This window comes from Bufo bufo, chromosome 5 (assembly GCF_905171765.1).
Source record: "Bufo bufo chromosome 5, aBufBuf1.1, whole genome shotgun sequence".
Lineage (NCBI taxonomy): Eukaryota > Metazoa > Chordata > Amphibia > Anura > Bufonidae > Bufo > Bufo bufo.
The window spans coordinates 206,400,741-206,421,041 of NC_053393.1; positions in this window are offsets into that span (position 1 = coordinate 206,400,741).

The following is a 20,301-nucleotide window of genomic DNA, read 5'->3' on the forward strand; positions in this document are numbered from 1 at the left end:
TAACAGCGGCGTGATAAATGAACCAGTGCTTCAGATACAAAGACACACGAACAATACATTTGTCTCGATATGTTCCTAAATTCTGCAATTTACTCTTAAACACAAGGCTAGAAAAAAAAGTGTAGCAAACTGTGTCGTAGAGCTATAATGTGCGCAAGGCGAGCAGCAAGGGATGGGAAGTGGCCATGCTGCTGATGGTGCATGCAGGTGAAACTGTGCCTAGCTATACCTAGCTTCATGTCCCAGTTTGCAGGGCGGCGCAGGACACCACTCTCGAAGTCAGACCAGTGCAACCAGGTGGTCGGTTGGATTGCAGCAGATAATGCTTCCAGTCGGTTAGGCACCACCCTGTCTTCCACAAAGTCCAGTCTCAGTAGCCAAGAGTCTGGTCAACAGAATCCTCACCCTTATACTCCTTCCTCCCACCATGGAGAGTCTTGGCAAACAAGTGATCCCACACTCAGATATTCCGAGGAGCTCTTTTCATCGCCATTCCTTGCTTTGGGCCTCTCGACAAGCCCGCTTGAAGAGGGACATGAGGAGATATTGTGTCCTGATTCCCAAACTCTTGAGCATCCACAGTCACAAGAAGATGATGGTGGGGAACGGCAATTAGTGTTTCACGAGGTGGATGATTATGATGAGACACCGTTGCCAATAAATCAACCGCAATTAATGTCTCAAGAGGTTGATGATGAGAATGAGATATAGTTGTCAATAACTGAGGTTGTTGTTAGGTCAACAAGTCAGGAGGTCTGAGTGAGGAAGTGGAAGAGGAGGTGGTGAAGTCACTGACCCAACCTGGGAAGCAGTACAGAGGGGGAGGGATCCGCAGCACCGCAACAGGCTGGAAGAGGCAGTGGGGTGGCAAAAGGGAGAAGGCGGGCCACACCAAACAGGCCCGCAACTGTTCCCCGAAACACCCCCTTGCGGCAATCTCCCTTGCCAAAGGGTAGGTGTTCCGCAGTCTAGCGCTTTTTTTGAGGAAAGTGTGAACGATAAAAGAATTGTCATTTGCAACCTGTGCCGTACCAAAATGAGCAGGGGCGTGAACACTAGCAACCTCACTACCACCACATGGCATCAAAGCACCCTAATAGGTGGTCTGAACGCCTGGGTCCACAATCAGTTTCTGCGGGTCACACCACCTCCTCCTCTTCCCCTGTGTTACGTGCTGGCCAATCCCCTGTCCAAGAAGCAGGCCCGGATGCCTCCTGCCATGTCCCTGGACCTTTGCAAGAACCACCAGCTAGCACATCCACTTCTGTGTCCCAGCGCAGCGTACAGATGTCTATACCCCAGGACTTTGAACGAAAGCGCAAATACCTAGCCACCTACCCACAGGCCATAGCACTAAATGCACACCTTTCCAAATTGCTGGCCCTGGAAATGTTGCCATTTAGGCTTGTGGACACTGAGGCCTTCCGCAGACTCATGGCAGTGGCCGTCCCGCGCTACTCTGTCCCCAGCCGCCAATATTTTTCACGGTGTGCAGTCCCAGCCTTACACCAGCATGTGTCCCGTAGCATCACCCATGCCCTGACCAACGTAGTTATTGGGAAGGTCCACTTAACGACTGATGCATGGACAAGTGCTTTTGGCCAGGGACGCTACATTTTCCTGACGGCCCACTGGGTGAACGTTGTGGAGGCCGGGAGCGAGTCGTACCCGTGCTACCGATGCCAAGGATTGCGGACCCTACTTCCATCCGGGTTTCTGCCACCACCTACGTTAGTGGCTGCAACCCCCCCCCCTTCTCCTCTTCCGCCTCCTCCTCCACTTCCACCTCTGAATTATCTTCTTGCAGCACCAGTCAGACATCAGTCAGTAGCTGGAAGCAGTGTAGCACTGCACTTGGGAAGCGGCAACAGGCCGTGCTTAATCTGATCTGCTTAGGTGACAAACAGCACACCGCCGCAGAGCTGTGGCAGGGTATAAGGCAGCAGACTGAGCTGTGGCTCTCGCCACTTAACCTACAACCAGGCATGGTTGTGTCTGATAATGTCCGTAACTTGGTGGTGGCTTTGGAGCTCGGCAAGCTCACACACATACTATGCCTAGCCCACGTATTCAACTTAGTGGTTTCTCAAAACCTACCCCAATTTTGCGTGTGTGCCCATTTCCGCAAGTCATCGACAGCTTCTGCCAGTCTGGCAACGCTACACCAGCGCTTGCAATTGCCAGCTCACTGACTGTTGTGTGATGTGAGCACGCGCTGGAACTACACGTTTCACATGTTGGCCAGGCTTTGTGAGCAGCAGAAGGCAGTAGTGGAATACCAGCTGCAACACTGTCGTCGCCTTTCCAGTCAGCTTCCACTCTTCACAAGTGATGAGTGGACATTGATGTCTGACCTCTGTGAGGTTTTACGCAACTTTGAGGAATCAACACAGATGGTGAGTGGCGATAACGCTATTATCAGCGTAACCATCCCACTTCTATGTCTACTCAAATGCTCACTGCTCACAATTAAGGCGGAAGCTTTGCATGTGGAAGAGGTGTAAATGGGGGAAGACAGTACACAGAGTGATAGCTAGACCTCCCTCAGTTCTTCTCAGCTCAAATTGTATGATGAGGAGGAGGAGCAGGAGACGGTTGCCTCTTCTACAGAGGGTAGTACCCATGGAAGTTTTATTCCATCTGTTCAGCGTGGATGGGTAGAAGAGGAGGAAGAGGATGAGGAGATTGAGAGTCATCCTCCTGATGAGGACAGCGAAGTCTTGTCTGTTGGGACTCTGGCGCACATGGCTGACTTTATGTTAGGCTGGCTTTCCTGTGACCCTCGTGTTGTATGCATTTTTGCCAACATTGATTACTGGTTGTTCACCCTTCTAGACCTCCACTACAAAGAGAACTTCTCATCCCTCATTCCTGTGGTGGATAGGATTAGCAAAATGGTGCAATACCAGAAGGTCCTTGTGGAAAAACTGCTCCAAAAATTTCCAGCTGGCTGCAGAGTACTGTACGTAGTTCCTTGGCCAACCGAGGAGGCGAGACAAGGGGAACACACAGCAGTTCCAACAGAGGCAGGGCAACACTCTCCAAGGACTGGGACAGTTTTATGACACCCCACCAGCACCCTCAACCTGATGAGTGGCCTAGTGTCACAAGGAGGGAAAAATTTTGGAAGATTGTGAAGGAGTACATAGCAGACCGTGTCAGCGTCCTCAGTGATCCCTCTGTGCCTTACAACTACTGGGTGTCCAAGCTGGACACGTGGCACAAACTGGCGCTCTACGCCTTGGAGGTGCTGGCCTGCCCCGCTCCAGCGTTTTGTCAGAGTGTGTATTTAGTGCTGCTGGGGGCATAATAACTGATAAGCGCATCCGCCTGTCAACTAAAAATGCTGATTGGTTGACTCTTATAAAAATGAACAAGGCCTGGATTGCCCCTGACTTCTCTACTCCACCAGAGGAAAGCGGCTGAACATAAAGGCACTCTAAATGTGGCTTTTATGGTGTATTGAATACACTGTATTCCTATGCACCCCTTCCACCACTAAAAAGGGTATATGGTTCAATCTCCCTTTTCTCGTCCTCCTCCTTCATCATATGGGTCACCAGCAGGCCCTTTGCCCATAATGTTTTTGAGGGTCACCAGCAGGCCCTCACTCATAATGTTTCAGAGGGTCACCAGCAGGCCCTCGCCCATAATGTTTTTGAGGGTCACCAGCAAGCCCTCGCCCTTAATGTTTTAGAGGGTCACCAGAAGGCACTTGTTCTTAATGTTTTAGAAGGTCACTAGCAGGCCCTCGCCCATAGTGTTTTTGAGGGTCACAAGCAGGCCCTCGCCCATAGTGTTTTTGAGGGTCACCAGCAGGTCCTCGCCCATAATGTTTTAGAGAGTTACCAGCAGGCCCTTGTTCTTAATGTTTTAGAGGGTCACCAGCAGGCCCTCACCCCTAATGTTTTAGATGGTCAGATCAGCAGCAGGCACTCGCCCCTAATGTTTTAGAGGGTCAACTCAGCAGCAGACCTTCACGCCTAATGTTTTAGATGTCAGTTTAGCAGCAGACCCTCACCCCTAATGTTTTAGATGGTCAGATCAGCAGCAGGCACTCACCCCTAATATTTTAGAGGGTCAGTTCAGCAGCAGACCCTCACCCCTTATGTTTTAGATGGCCACACCAGCTTCAGGCCCTCACCTGTGGGTGTATTTTAGTGCCGGTTCCTTGTAATTTTTGGCAGCCCTTTCATAGGCTTTATGAGTGTAGGAGTCCCACTATCTGAACAATTGTACCACCATGTGAATGAGGCCCTCCTTTATGTGATATACAGGTTGTATCGGAGTACCTCTTCCTTGTAATTTTTGGCAGCACCTGCACTTTATATACAGGTAAATATGCACGAAAGAATGTTTCCTAACAATTTTTCCTCTAAAATCTATTTTATCTTGGGTTTTGTGCGTATTAATGTCAGTCTGCAAAAGTGGCGTAGTACTCGGACAACATCGTTCCCAGCAGCGACCTGGGAGTCCAAGATGCATTCAGACATCCTCCCCATGCTGTTCCTGAACCATTTCAGTGGTGTTTCCATCAATTTCTGACCTTTTCCTGTGAACCAGACACACTCCCCTCTTCAGAGCAGGGGGTGCCTGGTTTAATGCACCAAAATCCGCCCGTGATCGACCTGGCTTGTGAGTAGACACACCGTATAGAGGATAACTAAAGTAATTGTGTTGGTTTTGAAGTCGATTGTCAAGCTTGACTCGAATATTGCAATTGAATATTTAATCGATTGATACAGTACTAAGAACATTTGAATATTGACGGTGGATATCCGCAGAATTTTTATGCGAACATTTCTTGCGAACATTGTTACCATTGTAAAAACGCATGAAATTCTATGTGATAAATAATTACATTGCGACAGCCTCTTTTTGATATTTAGCTTTTTTATAGATTGGGTGAATCTGTTGGCTGATAGCACCCATCCAGGAGACCTGACGCAGTAGTGCTACCTGTACAGTATTTTCAATCATATTACTTTTTTAGACCACAGATATTTGTTGATTTTAAGGCATCTGAGAAGCAGAGAAGAGAATATCCTCTAGTGGCTGTGTAATTAGCAATATGAGCTCAAACAATAAGTCAATAATGTCACCCTTAGTGCTCTCTACAAAGCCCTCCACAGTAGAGTTGAGCGGACACCTGGATGTTCGGGTTCGGCAGGTTTGGCCGAACTTGAAAAAAAAGTTCAGGTTCGGGACCCGAACTTGACTCGAACTTGACCCCGAACCCCATTGAAGTCAATGGGGACCCGAACTTTTGGGCACTAAAATGGCTCTAAAATAGTCCTGGAAAGGGCTAGAGGGCTGCAAAAGGCATCAAAATGTGCTAAAGAGCATGGAAACTGTTCTGCAAACAAATGTGGATAGGGAAATGACTTAAAATAACATAAAATACAGAAAAATAAAAAATAACAATCTGGATCTAGGAGTAGGAGGTTGAGGAGGCGGTGGATGGGTGGATGTGGTGGTGTAGGTTGACGTGGTGGTGTAGGTGGAAACGGCGGTGAAGGAGGAATAGGTAGCGAACACTGATTTGTGTTATTTTTTATTTTTAAATAATAATATATAATAATTATAATATAATAATTATTTTGTTATATGTCCCAAAATATTGGGACATATAACAAAATAAAACAAAGAATAAGTGCACTTGAGTACAAGAATGGATGGTTGAGGCTGGTATAAATGTCTATTCTGCACAAGGTACGGACAACTCCTGTGGGATCCATGCCTGGTTCATTTTACTAAACGTAAGCTTGTCCACATTGGCTGCGGCCTGTGATAATGCTCTCTGCCGTTCTAAACACACGTTCACACTATACACTGGCTGCAGGGCAGGTCAGCACCTCCAAGGCTGACAAAGCTTTTCCACATTTTGGCCATGCTAACCCTGCCTTCTCAGGTGCTGGTGGTGCCCCAGCTGCATTGGCGACCTCTTCCTCCTCCTCTGCCTTCGCCTTGTGCTTCCACTGTGCCCCCGCTGTCAGGTGGGAATGCCATCATCAGCGTGCGCTTGTAGTCGCGCATCTTCCGATCAGTAACAGATGTTTTCATTAAATTGACTTCCCTGTCAGCAATGCAGAGCAGGGGTTCATTCACGGCAAAAGGGGGTTCATGTCACCCAGCAATAGAACAGAGTATTTTGAGAGATTTAGGCCCCTGTCACCCAGGCACAGCAGGGGTTCATTCACGGCAAAAGGGGGTTCATGTCACCCAGCAATGCAACAGAGGATTTTGAGAGATTTAGGCCCCTGTCACCCAGGCACAGCAGGGGTTCATTCACGGCAAAAGGGGGTTCTTGTCACCCAGCAATAGAACTGAGGATTTTGAGAGATTTAGGCCCCCGTCACCCAGACACAGCAGAGGTTCATTCTCGGTAAAAGGGGGTTCATGTCAACCAGCAATACAACAGAGGATTTTGAGAGATTTAGGCCCCTGTCACCCAGGGACAGCAGGGGTTCATTCACGGCAAAAGGGGGTTCATGTCACCCAGCAATAGAACAGACGATTTTGAGAGATTTAGGCCCCTGTCACCCAGGCACAGCAGGGGTTTGTATACGCCAAAAATGTTAAAATGTCACCCGACAATTGAAAATAAGATTTTTTTCAATTTAGGGCACTAAAATTGGCACTTTTTTTGCATTAAAATGGCTCTAAAATAGTCCTTGAAAAGGCTAGGGGGATGTAAAAGGCAGTAAAATGTGCTTAAAGGGAGTCTGTCACCAGCATTTCACTTTTTTAACCCTTCCCACAGCTCCCTAGCATGCTTACAGTTAATAAAAACTTTACCTCTGGCATCAATCCTGGACTTATAGAACCCTCAAAAGCGATCTTTATAAGATATGCAAATGAGGGCTCGCAAGTGCCCAGGGCGGCGTTACTCTATTAGGTGCCCTGCTTGCTCAGCCTTCTCATTGCATCCCCCCCCCGCCCCTTCCTACCCTCTGCCCGCCCATCCTTTCCCTCTGACCGCCTTTGTACTAACTTGTTATGCTGCCGACATCCCGCCCCGGCGGACTCATTCCTTTGGCCGGCGCATGCACACTGCGATGCCCGTTCCTTGTACAGCTTCACAGTAACTATTGCGCAACAACGCAAAAATCGGCGTCGTTAGCCGGCACATGCGCAATAATTACTGTGATGGTGTACAAGGAATGGGCATCGCAGTGCGCATGCGCCGGCCAAAGGAATGAGTGCGCCGGTGCGGGATATCGGCAGCATAACAAGTTAGTACAAAGGCGGTCAGAGGGAAAGGATGGGCGGCAGAGGGTAGGAAGGGGCGGGGGGACGCAATGAGAAGGCTGAGCAAGCAGGGCACCTAAGAGAGTAACGCCGTCCTGGGCACTTGCGAGCACTCATTTGCATATCTTATAAAGATCGTTTTTGAGGGTTCTATAAGTCCAGGATTGATGCCAGAGGTAACGTTTTTATTAACTGTAAACATGCTAGGGAGCTGTGGGAAGGGTTAAAAAAGTGAAATGCTGGTGACAGACTCCCTTTAAGAGCATGGCAACTGCTCTGCAAACAAATGTGGATAAGGAAATAACTTAAAATGAAATAAAATAACTAAAAATTACAAATTATTAACCTGCAACTCAGAGAAGGAAGTTGATATGGAGTCGGAGGTTGAGGAGGTGGTGAATGTGGTGTTGTAGGTGGAGGCAGCAATGGAGGAGGAGGAGGTAGCCAACAATGTTTTTTTTTATTTTTTTTATTGGGGTAGGTAGCCCCCAAAATATTGGGATAAATAAAAAAAAATAAAACAAAGAATCATTGCACTTGACCTGAGTACAAGAATGTATGTTTGATGGTGGTATAAATGTCTATTCTGCACAAGGTACAGACAAGTCCTGAGGGATCCAAGCCTGGTTCATTTTAATGAACGTGAGCTTGTCCACGTTGGCTGTAGACAGGCGGCTGCATCTGTCTGTAATGACGCCTCCTGCCGTGCTAAATACACGTTCAGAGAGTACACTGGCTGCAGGGCAGGCCAGCACCTCCAAGAAATACAGGGCAAGCTCTGGCCATGTGGACAATTTGGAGACCCAGAAGTTGAATGGCAGAACCATCAGTCAGTACGTGTAGGCGTGTGCACAGGTACTATTCCACCATGTTGTTCAAATGCTGCCTCCTGCTAACACGCTCCATATCAGCAGTTGGGGCCGGTTGTTGCAGTGAGGTGACAAAGCTTTTCCACATGTCGGCCATGCTAACCCTGCCTTCTGAGGTGCTGGTGCTGACACAGCTGTATTTCTGTCCTAAATGTGACAGTCACTTATGCACGTGTAATCCCAGATGTGCAGTATATTAGAGGGTTTTTTCACCCTAACCAAAAAGCTGTATTTCTGTCCTAAATGTGACAGTCACTTATGCTTGTCTAATCCCAGATGTGCAGTATATCAGAGGCTTTTTTCACCCCAGTATGCCAAAGCTGTATTTCTGGACTTGCAGATAGCCTGTGCTGGTGAACTATCGTTGCATAAAATGGCTGCCGATCATGTATTGATATTGACTAACTGAATAAAAAAAAGTTTGTTTTCAGCAGTAGTTGGCTCAGGGCAGGCTTAAAAAATTGCGCACTGCACCCACAAAACACTTTTTCTGTAGATCGCTGAGTACATAAACCAGTTCTTGATAAGATTGCTCCCTGATCTCTCCCTCACAGCAGCTGCAGCCTCTCCCTACACTAATCCGAGCAGAGTGACAGGCGGCGCTACGTTACTCCAGCTTAAATAGAGGCTGGGTCATATGCTGCAGTTGGCCAATCACAGCCATGCCAATAGTAGGCATGGCTGTGATGGCCTTTTGGGGCAAGTAGTATGACGCTTGTTGATTGGCTACTGTGCAGCCTTTCAAAAAGCGCCAAGAAAGCGCCGAACACCCAACCCGAACCCAAACTTTTACGTAAATGTTCGGGTCCGGGTGCCGAAAAACCTAAAGTTCGGTGCGAACCCGAACTTTACAGTTCGGGTTCGCTCAACTCTACTGCACAGTGCTGCACATTTCTTCCCTCATTTCTGTCTACTATCCTACTCATGCTCTATGATCAGTCAATGATTATGACTAAGGGCTCTTTCACACCTGCGTTCTTTTCTTCCGGCATAGAGTTCCGTCGCCGGGGCTCTATGCCGGAAGAATCCTGATCAGGATTATCCCCATGCATTCTGAATGGAGTGAAATCCGTTCAGGATGCATCAGGATGTCTTCAGTTCCGGAACGGAACGTTTTTTGGCCGGAGAAAATACTGCAGCATGCTGCGCTTTTTGCTCCGGCCAGAAATCCGGAACACTTGCCGCAATGCCGGATCCGGAATTAATGCCCATTGAAAGGCATTGATCCGGATCCGGCCTTAAGCTAAACGTCGTTTCGGCGCATTGCCGGAGCCGACATTTAGCTTTTTCTGAATGGTTACCATGGCTGCCGGGACGCTAAAGTCCTGGCAGCCATGGTAAAGTGTAGCGGGGAGCGGGGGAGCAGTATACTTACCGTCCGTGCGGCTCCCCGGGCGCTCCAGAGTGACGTCAGGGCGCCCCAAGCGCATGGATCATGTGATCGCATTGGACACATCATCCATGCGCATGGGGCGCTCTGACGTCATTCTGGAGCGCCCCGGGAGCCGCACGGACTGTAAGTATACCGCTCCCCCGCTCCTACTATGGCAACCAGGACTTTAATAGCGTCCTGGCTGCCATAGTAACACTGAAAGCATTTTGAAGACGGTTCCGTCTTCAAATGCTTTCAGTACACTTGCGTTTTTCCGGATCTGGAGTGTAATTCCGGCAAGTGGAGTACATGCCGGATCCGGACAACGCAAGTGTGAAAGAGCCCTAAGATCTACTATAATCCACAGTTTCAGGCGCTCCCTAAAACCACATCTTTTTAGGTTAGCCTATTGCATCCCCTGATCTAACTCACCTCCCTTCACTGCCCCCCCACACTCTCCTATAACATCATTCTTCTGAGCCTTCTCCATCATCCATCAGTATCCACCACACCCCATGCACTCAGAAGCACTACAAATATTGGCTGGTGACTGGCTCATGCAGTGTTATATCTACTCCTCTATTGTGTTAAGATGCCTGGACTCTTGTACAAAACAAGCACCTTTTATCTTCTGTGTAACCCCTATCTCTTCATAGATTGTAAGCTCTTGGGAACAGGGCCCTCATTCCTGATTTGATGTATTTTTCTGCATTACAGCTGACATGTATAGTAGTGGACTCTGCCCAACTTACCATTTGTTTAAAAAATAGACTGTCTCTTTTCTTTTGGGACGTTTTCATGAAGTCAGTGTTTGGTCAGTGCTTGACCGGTGACTTTCATCAGTGATTGTGAGCCAAAACTAGAAGTGGGTCCAAAACATAGAACAGGTGCAAATCTTTCCATTATTGTAATGTAATGTGAATTCAAAAGATTTGAGAATTAATAAACTTATGCAGGCTAAGTGAAAAAATATATTTACTAAGTGTGATTAAATAAGAGATAACACAGACAGACAAATCACATACAGAATAATAAAAAGTAAATTAACATCACTAGCCTAAATATGCAACATGCAATATGGGGTAGCACTCCGGTCGCCATTTCGTAGCATGTGGACGACACCCCAGGGTGTACAAGAGATATTTTTTTAACACCTTTACCTTCATATTCTTAGTGCTAGCCACACATCTATTGGCACACACTAGGTACAATACTTTTTCATTAACTGATACAGTCTCTGAAATATCGCACTTAGACTACTTTCACACTTGCGGCAGTGTGATCCAGCAAGCAGTTCCGTCGTCGGAACTGCCTGCCAGATCCGCCGATCTGGATGTGACTGAAAGCATTTGTGAGACGCAGCCGGATGCGGATCCGTCTCACAAATGCATTGCAAGAACGGATCCGTCTCTCCGCTTGTCATGCGGACAGATGGATCTGTCTTGTATCTTTTTTCACATTTTTACCGGTCTGCGCATGAAAAATGCCGGATCCAGCATTCAGGCAAGTCTTACGTTTTTTTGGCCTGAGATAAAACCGTAGCATGCTATGGTTTTCTCTTTTGCCTGATCAGTCAAAATGACTGAACTGAAGACATCCTGATGCATCCTGAACGGATTACTCTCCATTCAGAATGCATGGGGATATACCTGATCAGTTCTTTTCCGGTATAGAGTCCCTGTGACGGAACTCTATGCCGGAAAAGAAAAACGCTAGTGTGAAAGTACCCTTACCATCCTTTACTACTTATATTTGTTGCAAATAAATGAATCTAATCTCTAATGCTAAAGTATTAGGGTACCAACATTTCTAAACATTTGTTAACACAAATGCCTTCTGATCATTGTAGACACTTGGGCTCTTTCTCTTGTTAGTGTCATAAATTAACTCTGCCTTAAATCTTGACACTGCTCTGTTTTCCAACTCATCAGAACTGCCCTCAACATCACAGGAGCTCTGTTGTCCACAATCTGCAAGCTCTAACTTCACAGAGTCTTACAGATTTTCATTCAAATCTGCTCAGTTCTACAACTTCCAAAAGAACCATGCTAGATTCTACCAAGCCTACTACAGCTCCACTCACAGCTTATAGCAGATTTTCACAATACATGCAACCCTAACAATCCACCCGCAGATTAATAGTTCCAGCGAATGCCCGGGTTCCCATTCCGAGTGGCAGATCCAAACTACTCTCTCTCTTTTATCAACGATAAGCATATTTATATGCTCAAATCCCACTTTTGACACCAAGTGTAACGTAAAGTGAATTCAGAAGATTTGAGAATGAACAAGCTTATGCAGGTTAAGTGAATAAAAATATTTAAGTGTGATTAAATATACGATAACACAGATGATTCACATACAGAATAATAAAAAGTAAATAAACATCATTAGCCTAAATATGGGCTAGGGATCTGATTGATCATGCTATAACACATGGCTGTCTACCAAGTTATAACACATGACCGACACCCCAGTGTGTACAACAGATAGGGAAAATCGAAAGATCACAATGTGTTCTTATCAGCACAATGGGGGATGGGTACTACATTTACGAGGCACATCATTACACAGAATAGTAATAATAGAAGGGAACAGAATTAAAGGGACAGAGGCAATCAGTACTTTAAAAATAACCTTACAATACAATTATACTTTATCTCTGTGAAGGCTTCACTCCTGATTTTGACTCACAATTGATCACTGATGGAAATCATTGACCAAACACTGATTGTGTGAAAGTGACCTTACATCTTAGTTGTAGCCGAGTTTGGTACTTTTTATTTCTTTTGTTTTTTTTATCTCCACATTTCAAAGCCATTTTTCGCTCAACATAGCCATATGAGAGTTTGTTTCATGCAGGAAAAGTTGTATTTTTGTAACAGCACCATTTTGGGGTGCATCAGGTAAATTGTGTAACTTAAAAAAATTTGGGAGTTGAAAAGAAGCTTTGTGTAGCCATATTCTGACACCCATAACTTTAAAAATTTTCAGCCAATAGAGTTTTGTGAGGGCTCATTTTTTTGTGAGGATAGCTATAGTTTTTATTGATACTATTTTGGGATACATGTGACCTTTTGAATTCAATTTTTTAGGGAGACAAGGTAACCAAACAGACAATAAAACAGGAAAGGGAGTGCTTAGATTTTTTTTTAATATTTAAAAAAAGTTAGCTTTTTTTTGCTACACTTTTTTTTAGCCCACTTAGGGGACTTGAACATGTGATCTTTTGATCGCTTGTGCTATAAAATGTAATACTCTCGTGTTTCTGTGCATAGTAATTCTGACAGACACATTAATACATCATGCCAAAGGCAGCCAGGATATGGCAGGCCTGGGGCCCATAAAAAGGCTCTGTACTGCCATGCCAAGAATTCAGCACCCTATAATTGCGTTCGCTCCCTCCCCGTCTATTGTCTATATGGTTATAAACCGCAGTATCTCAGAGGTTAAACTGTCGTGATCAGGGTAAATAACTTCTATGAAAAAAAGCTTTAATCCACTAGGTTTTGTCACTCAGTCTCCAGACCTTGAGATATATCTGTGCGGGTGACTATGAAGTAACCTCTTTCTGATAAAGTAGGTCTGCTGTTAGTGGAAGCATCCAGAATCTGCCTCTCAAGAGCTACCACGCAAAAAGAACCAGGTGCTAGAGGGTTTTCCTCAGGATCTTCAGTTGTGCCATCTCCTCCAGACCCACAGCATGGGCACACCAGCCAAATCCAAATTCCTAAAAGCTGAAGAATCAGGGATTTCCAAGACAGGAGCTGCCCTGGATTGAATCAATATTTGAGATGTTGAAATGTGAAAGGAATAATCAGAAGAGCCTTCTCCAGAGAATTGTGACATAAGTTGAAAATGTTATTGTGAAGGGACCTTATCAGTCTTTGGGTATTGCATCTATTCATGATATTCTTAGTCCCAACACCCTCATGGTTGCATGAATAGACACTTTGGGACTAGAAATAGGATGGTTTTCTTCACTCACAATAATCAGTCTTCTTTGTGGAGATGACTTTACACCTAATTGTTTGACGTTCAGAATAAATCCTAGTTTTTTTTAGATCCAGCTCTATAGTTTGAATATATAGCAGTAGTTGTTGCTTAAAAGATGCCTCTATCAAAGTAGTCATTTAGACATGGGATGATAAACATTCTGGGCGTAGATGATATGCCAAGAAGTAGACATGCAAATTGGAAATCAGTATCCTGGAATATGTGTGTACTGCATTTCTTATGAATTAAATATGTTTGGGAATAACTGGAGTATGCAGGTAGGCGTCAGTGAGATTTATAGTGGCCATACAGCCTTCTCTTTCCAGTAATGGCATAACTGAATGAATGGTCTCCATCTTGAATATTCCTTTTCACCTGAAATGTATTGAGAGCATATTATTTCCATTCTTTTGTTCTGTTATAGGAGCAGAAGAATGAAAATAATGGAATTGCCAGATTCAGCACATGACTGTCAGGAACATAGCCTAACAGATGTCATTGACTATAATAGGATCCATTGTGGAGAACAGTTTTTTAGAGAAAAAGTCCTGTATGCAGTTCTCTACTTTTGATGAACTCTGTGACAAAGGCCCTGAACAGAGCCTCCAACGCAGTTGTGAACATGCCCTAACTCCCACTTCTTTTCTGGATTTCGTAGAGCAAAATCTCTGATGTAGATCCTTGTACATCTTTCTCCAGTGATGCTTTCGTTATACCTATAAATTCCTGAAAAAGATGAAGAACCATAAATTTCTTCCTGGAACTCAGGAAAAAACTGTCTAGAGGAATTTTTTTTAACTCCTGCACCTAGCTTAATCACTGAGAAGACCCATACATCTCAGGAAGTCTTGGATCACTGAAAAGAAAAAAATAATATCTGGCCACTACCTGCAATACTGGAGACATTGCATCATAGTTCTTATGTATTTTAATTGCCTCGCATTCTTCTTGAAGGTAGAGGAGTCGCCCTGCCCTAATCTGTATCTTCTTTGTCTGTCAAAAAATCAGTTGTTTCCTTAACATCTAGGAGATCTTTTCTTTTGGTTACAAAGGGATGTTTGTGGTGGTTTCTACTTAGTTTCTAGGAATTTAACCCATTTCCCTTGACTCAGGGATTAAACTATGTTCTCTTAACTATGGACCAAAGAGCAAAACTCAGTTGAAAAGACAGATTTAAAAAATGTTATTTTGCTTGCTACAGGGGCCAAGGCTGGCTGTATTGGTGACTTTCAGTGATCAACATGAAAACTTCATAATGTCCAAAGGTGAGTCATGGAGAAACTCAGCTGCAGTTTTAAGCACCAGCAAGCCTTAAAGGGACTCTGTCACCACTTTCTAACCCCCCCTTTTAAAAGTATTGTTATCTCCATGGCGCCCCTGTGATTACAAAGGTGTTGTTAGAAGATAAATTCGCCGTCTCCTTTTGATAAAAAGAGCTTTTATCTAACCTGTCAATCTTCTTGATAAGGTGCCCAGGGCGTTTCTGTTGGTCTCAAGCTGCCGCCCGCCGCCGCTGTTGGTGCCCAGCTCCTCCCCTGATGCTTTCAGCGCCGCCTGAATATAATGAAATACGCCTCCGGCTCTCGCTCAGTGCCCCCTCCTTTTAAAAGATCCCGCGCGTGCGCACAGGCCTGTGCCTGATGCGCCCGTGCGGACATTTACAATCAGCCTCATTGAGCGAAGTGCGCATGCGCGCACTTCGCTCAACCTCCTCATCAGACGAGCACTGCAGCCGGCCGGCTGCAGTGCTCGTCTGATGAGGAGGTTGAGCGAAGTGCGCGCATGCGCACTTCGCTCAATGAGGCTGATTGTAAATGTCCGCACGGGCGCATCAGGCACAGGCCTGTGCGCACGCGCGGGATCTTTTAAAAGGAGGGGGCACTGAGCGAGAGCCGGAGGCGTATTTCATTATATTCAGGCGGCGCTGAAAGCATCAGGGGAGGAGCTGGGCACCAACAGCGGCGGCGGCGGGCGGCAGCTTGAGACCAACAGAAACGCCCTGGGCACCTTATCAAGAAGATTGACAGGTTAGATAAAAGCTCTTTTTATCAAAAGGAGACGGCGAATTTATCTTCTAACAACACCTTTGTAATCACAGGGGCGCCATGGAGATAACAATACTTTTAAAAGGGGGGGTTAGAAAGTGGTGACAGAGTCCCTTTAAGGCTACGTCTACACGACGACATTTTGTTGCACTAATGTCGCGCAACAATTTTTATAATGGCAGTCTATGGTGTCGCACTGCAACATGCAACATTCTGCGACTGCGACGCAACAGTCGCAGAAAATCCATTTGAGATGGATTTTTCTGCGACTGTTGCGTCGCAGTAGCAGCATGTTGCATGTTGCAGTGCGACACCATAGACTGCCATTATAAAAATTGTTGCGCAACATTAGCGCAACAAAATGTTGCGCTACAAATGTTGCAGTGTAGTTCTGCCCTATATGTCGTGCGACTAATTGTCGCGCGACAAATGTCGTCGTGTAGACCTAGCCTAAAGGGATCTTGTCTCTATGAACTCCTGAGTTACTTGACTGAGCTCCAAAGAGCTTTGTTCTCTGCAGTATTTCTACAAGACTGTGTTAGGCCCCTTTCACACGGGCGAGTATTCCGTGCGGGTGCAATGCGTGAGTTGAACGCATTTCACCCGCACTGAATCCTGACCGATTCATTTCTATGGGGCTGTGCACATGAGCTGTGATTTTCACGCATCACTTGTGCGTTGCGTGAAAATCGCAGCATGCTCTATATTCTGCGTTTTTCACACAATGCAGGCCCCATAGAAGTGAATGGGGCCGCATGAAAATCGCAATCAAGTGCGGATGCGGTGCGATTTTCACGCATGGTTGCTAGGTGATGATCGGGCTGGGGACCCGATCTGTATTATTTTCCCTTATAACATAGTTATAAGGGAAAATAATAGCATTCTGAATACAGAATGCAAAGTAAAATAGAGATGGAGGGGTTAAAAATTAAAAAAAATTAACTCACCGAGTCCACTTGATCGCGTAGTTGCGGATCTCTGTCTTCTTCTGTAATGTTGAGCTGCCGGCTAAGGACCTGTGGTGACGTCACATCACATGATCCAATCACATGGTCCCTCACCATGGTGATGAACCATGTGATTGGACCATGTGATGAGCACAGTGACGTCATCAAAGGTCCTATTCCTGTGCACAGCAAAGAAGAAGACAGAAGAGATGCCGGCTGCGCGATCAAGTGGATTAAGGTGAGTTAAATTATTTTAAATTATTTTTTAACCCCTCCAGCCCTATTGTACTATGCATTCTGTATTCAGAATGCTATTATTTTCCCTTATAAACATGTTAAAAGGGAAAATAATACAATCTACAGAACACCTAACCCAAACCCGAACTTCTGTGAAGAAGTTCGGGTTTGCGTACCAAACATGCCGATTTTTCTCACGCGCGTGCAAAACGCATTACAATGTTTTGAACTTGCGCGGAAAAATCGTGCATGTTCCTGCAACGCACCCGCAACGCCCGTGTGAAAACAGCCTTAGGATCAAGAACAAAAGTGCTGCAGACTGACAAACAGGGAGGGAATAAATTATTCTTGTTTATTTTTAGCATTCATTTCTAGTTTTATTGTTCCTGTAAGAACAATAAACTTTCTAAAGAAAAAAAGTTCTTTGATAATTTTGCTACTGACATCTACCTTAGAAGTAGAATCCAATTCCTCTGTAAATTTTTCATCTAATTTGTAGGTAGACTCGAAAGCAGGAACCTAAATCACATATTTTTCACAGTTATGTTTGATTAATTCTTTTAAGTCCAGATGTCCAGGAACTATTTGGCAACATGGGAAGTAAAAACCATCTTTCCCTTTTGGGTTTACACAGTTCATCTGCAGTGTCCCAATACAAGGCAGTAGTACCAAAAAATGTTTATTTTTTATTTTTTTATGTGTGCATTTATATATGCTGCTTTAAGGTCAAAACTGTGATAAATGTATATTGCTGTGTAGTCATTCATTTACATATAAATGTTCAGTATGGGGTACACAGGTCATAACCTCAATTAGGCTCTTAACCCACTTGCCATAAAGGGAGGAGGAATTAGGTTTACCTTAGGTCAGTCTAGCTCTGCCTAGTCTGGTGAAACCTGCAAGGTGGAGGACAGCTCTGGTGAAACCTGTTCTGGACTGAACCAGCCAAAATTATACGCACTAGATAGCAAGGTGGAGGACAGCTCTGGTGCTAATGCAAAGGAGTATGCAAGATGCCAAGGGGATGCGTGGTGACATCTGGAGAATTGCTGTCTGATCAGTACCACTAGCTTCTATAACAATGTGGCAAGGATTGCAGAATAGGAGAATGTGAATCTTAAATGTTATGGCAGCGATCAATGCCTGCCACTGTCCCGCTATCCAGGGCAGGCACAGATGCCATATCTCTCACTCTTCTACTGTATCCGATGCCACCGGGTCCTATGTGTCTCCTGCCTGCAGGCCACAGCCTGTTCCAGCTGGTAAAGTTCCTCCCTTTGTACTCAGGATGCATGCACTCTTGCTCACTCTTAAAAGGAGAGCGTGCATGCCCTGATTTGTTCCAGACTATGACTGGCCACCTGTGGGTTTATAAGGCACTTTCCCTTGGAGGCAGGTGCCTGGGCTTTAGGTTATCTAGTGTACGAGTACAAAGTAAAGGTGTTCTCTTCTTATTATATGCCCATGTTCTGACATCTCCCTGTTTAACGACTCTGAACTTACGCTGCCTGACCCATTGTTGCCTACCCTGATGTCACGGCTGTGTCATGGTCTGGTGTAGTGGACCATGACAATTTTGCTGTGCATGCTTGTTGCTGGTGGCAACATGTTGTTTTGCATGTTTTGACACTTCCCCTTTAAGTTGTGTGTCCCTTCCCATCCTGGTGTGTTCAGGGTTAATATGTGTGCTTGGTGGAGCTGAGTGTGGCCTCTGGCTCTTCTTATACTGTGTTGTGAGCCTGAAGGTCAGATGGTTGTTTGCCTGCATATGTGTAGGAGCTCTGCTCCTTTCTGGATGTCTAATCTTAAAGAGGACCTTTCACCGATTCTTACCCTATGAACTAACTATACATACATGGAGAGCGGCGCCCGGGGATCTCACTGCACTTACTATTATCCCCGGGCGCCGCTCCGTTCTCCCGCTATGCCCTCCGGTATCTCCGCTCACTAAGTTATAGTAGGCGGAGATTCCAGTCCCTAAGTTATGGTAGGCGGAGTCTGCTCTAGCGCTGGCCAATCGTAGCGCAGAGCTCACAGCCTGGGAAGTTATTTTCTCCCAAGCTGTGAGCTCTGCAATGCGATTGGCCAGCGCTAGAGCAGACTCCGCCTACCATAACTTAGGGAACGGAGATACCGGAGGGCATAGCAGGAGAACGGAGCGGCGCCCGGGGATAATAGTAAGTGCAGTGAGATCCCCGGGCGCTGCTCCACATGTCTGTATAGTTAGTTCATAGGGTAAGAATCGGTGAAAGGTCCTCTTTAACTGTGTGAGGGCATCCTAGTTGGACATCGTTGTCTCCCTTGTCTCCTTTCCCTTCCTCACCTGTTATGTTGTTTGGTGTGGTTCATGTTGGGGTTTAGTTGTTTATGTCATGTCTGGTGTTCTATGTCAGGTCGGTTTGGTGTTGTGATCTGCATGGATGTTGATATTTTCCCCAGTCTGTTGTTGAACCATAAGCCTTTATGCAGCACTGCCTGGAGCTTCCATGCATCTGGTGTTTGCATGGAGGTCCTGGTAGATGTTTGGCGCCGTCTTTCCATCTCTGCTGCGGCAGGTAAGTGTTGGTTGTTGCTAGTGTTCTGTTGTTGCACTGTGTACTTACCTGCCGCCCAGTTGCTGCATATGGTCTTTTCCCTTCTGTTACTAGGCCTGTGGGAGACTCCAATTTATCCGTGTCGTGGATGAATCGGCCGTCTCTTATTCCTGACTTCCATATTGCAGGGACCGATAGGGTCAGTAGGGCCCAGGTTCGAGAGTATGAGCCCCCCCTACCATCGAGGGCGGCTCATACAGTTAGGAGGTCAGGGATAGGATTAGGGCGGCTGTAGGAGGTGACCTGCTCCCTATTCCTGTTTCGTGGCCTAGTATCAGTTCCCATTATCCCCACTCCCCACCGTGACACCTGACCTCGGACTAGTTTTATGGATTTGCATGAACTCTGCTCAGCTCAGACCTCTGCCTATTTCCTGACTATAAGTGACTTCGCACTGGTGTCTCTAGGTCAACAGCCAACCGTATCGGGACTACTGCAAAAAGTAGCAGCCCTGGTGGCTCCCCCGCAGTGAAGTCCAGATCCCTGTATAGGAGTTAAAGGGATTCTGTCACCTCGTTTTAGCTTATAGAGCTGCGGACATGCACGGCTAGATCGCTGCTAGCATGTCCGCAATATACCTGTCCCATAAAGCTGTGTCCTTTTATTCTGTTTAAAAAAGTATTTTATAGATATGTAAATGACCCTGGTAAGGAGCCCAAGGGGCTATACTAACCTTCTTGGAGCCCAGCCACGCCCCCCTGTGAAGGAGCCCAGCACCGCCTGCGTCCCCTGAATCTCCTCCTTGCTCACAGTTAGATTGCCGTAATCTCGCGATGCGCTGGGCTCCTTCACAGGGGGGCTTGGCTGGGCTCCAAGAAGGTTAGTACAGCCCCTTGGGCTCGTTACCAGGGTCATTTAAATATCTCTAAAATAATTTTTTAAACAGAATAAAAGGACACAGTTTTATGGGACAGGTATATTGCGGACATCCTAGCGGCGATTTAGCCGTGCATGTCCGCAGCTTTATAAAACGAGATGACAGAATCCCTT